Source organism: Geospiza fortis, unplaced genomic scaffold (genome assembly GCF_000277835.1).
Source record: "Geospiza fortis unplaced genomic scaffold, GeoFor_1.0 scaffold27, whole genome shotgun sequence".
In the NCBI taxonomy this organism is placed as follows: Eukaryota; Metazoa; Chordata; class Aves; order Passeriformes; family Thraupidae; genus Geospiza; species Geospiza fortis.
The window spans coordinates 5,122,675-5,124,851 of record NW_005054329.1 but is presented as its reverse complement, the minus strand read 5'-3'; positions in this window follow the sequence as shown (position 1 = coordinate 5,124,851).

Genomic DNA, 2,177 nt, shown 5'->3' with positions numbered 1-2,177 from the left:
TGAACTGTAGGAAGCAGAAGGAATGAAAAATTAATGGGAAATGCTCAGGAAAAGTACTTAAAAATAGAAGCCTGTAAAAGTGATTCTGCTTTGGCAAGATTATGGAATAAAAATCACTCTCAATTCCCACACAGGTTATTTATTTGACCAACTGAATTACACTGGAGTATTGTGACTACATTTTTCCACTCTTGCTCCTCTGGGGAATTTCCCAGTGGCAGCAAAAGGAGAGGGTTGGTTCAGTGGAGCACTGGCACGTCTGCTGGGGTGGCACAGCCTGGGCTCCACCCTGATCCCAGAGGTACTTTGAGCAATTGCAGCCCCAGAATTTTCCCTAATGAGCAATTACATCCCACAGCAAAGAGCCCGAGGGGGCTGCTCCAGGCTGGAGGAGATGGGGAAGTGGGTGGCACTTCTCCAACATGCTGGGGGAGAAGGTGCAGAGCCCAGCTGGGATTTTGCTTGTCCTGAGCACATGGCTCAGCCCAGGAGCTGAGCTCCATTCCCAGCTTGCTCCAATGCTACCCTGGTGCCCTCCTGCCCTGCCTTTTCTTCCTGCTGCTCCCAGCACAAACCCTTGGAGCCTGCACACTCCAGTGATCACCTGCACCCATCCTGGGAAACCCAGCTGCCAAGGGAGGCTGTGCTGTGCTGGCTCATCAAACACGACTTTTCAAGTAAAGGCATGAGTGCTTTAGCTGTTTATTAGTGAGAAGGGTGCTCCACCTGCCTTCCCTCCTCAGTCTGCACGAAAGCTCCCACCACCATGACGCACCTTCCGTGGATCTGTGAAATCCTCTTGCTTCACCTGCAGCTCCCTATCCCCAGACTCCTGGGCTCCTCATGCTTGTTTCAGCAAGCAGGACACAGAAGACACTGCAAAGTCAGTAAGCAGTGGAACCACCAGCACCTCTGGCCCCCAGCATTAGCATCTGCTGTGGTTTGACACTGGCCAAACTCCAGCCGCCCATGAAAGTCGCTCGCTCGCCCTCCCCTGCCAAGCTGGGCAGAGGAGACAGAAAATTAACAAAGGGTTCATGAGTTGAAATAAAGACTGGGAGAAAAACTCCAAGGGCAAAATAGGTCTGGCTTAGAGGTGCAAAGTGAATTTATTCTTAGCAAAACCAGAGGAGGATAATGAGAAGTGAAATAAGCCCTTAAAAATACCTTTTCTTCCCCCAGCCCCTCCCTTCTTCCCACCAACAGTGCAGGGAGAAAGGACATGGGAGTTTTGGTCATTTCATCACTGAGATTTTCTTCTGCTGCTCGGGGAGAGAAGCTGTTCTCCTGTGAGACTGTGGGGTCCTTCCCACAGGAAACAGTTCCAAATTAACTTCTCCAGTGTGGGTCCAATCTCATGAGCAGCAGTCCTTCCCAAACTGCTGCAATGTGAGTCCCTCCTATGAGCACACAGTCCTCCCAAAACTGCTGTGGCGTGGGTCACTTTTCCACAGGGTGCAGTCCTCCAAGGAGAGGCTGCTGCAGCCTGGAAACAGGGGTCCTCTCTCCACTGGATCTCCCACTGGGTCACAGCCTCCTCCAGGCATCCAACTGCTCCAGAATGGGCTGTGGGTGGATCTCTGCATTCCCCATGTATCCCCATGGGCTGTGGGTGGATCTCTGCATCCTCCATGGATCCCCATGGGCTGCAAGGGCATATTTGCCTCACCACGGTGATCACCTTGGCCTGCAGAGGAATCTCAGCTCTGGAACCTGGAGCATCTCCTCCCCCTCCTTCTCCATTGACCTTGGTGTCTCCATGTTGTTTCCCTCACATGTTCTCACCTCCTCCTCTTCTCTGGCTAGAAAAAACTGTGTTCTTCACTTTGCTTTGATTTTCTTCTCAAATATGTTATCACAGAGGCGTTACCATCATCTCTAATTGGCCCAGCAGCATGTCCATCTTCAGAGCCATTAGGGATTGGGTCAGAGCCATCAGAGGAAGCTTCTTGCACCTTCTCACAGAAGCCACCTCTGTGACCTCCTGCTACCAAAAACCAGGCAGGGGAAAACCAACTTCTCAGGAAACAACTGGGATGATTCAGCCTTCAACAAAGTCAGGCAGATTTTGTCTGGTTTGCATTTTGAAGTTGACAGTACTGGCTGCAGCTATCTGAGAGGCCTCAGGCATGAGGAATGTAAGATCAGACTCTCCCAAATTGTCCTTCACACTCAGA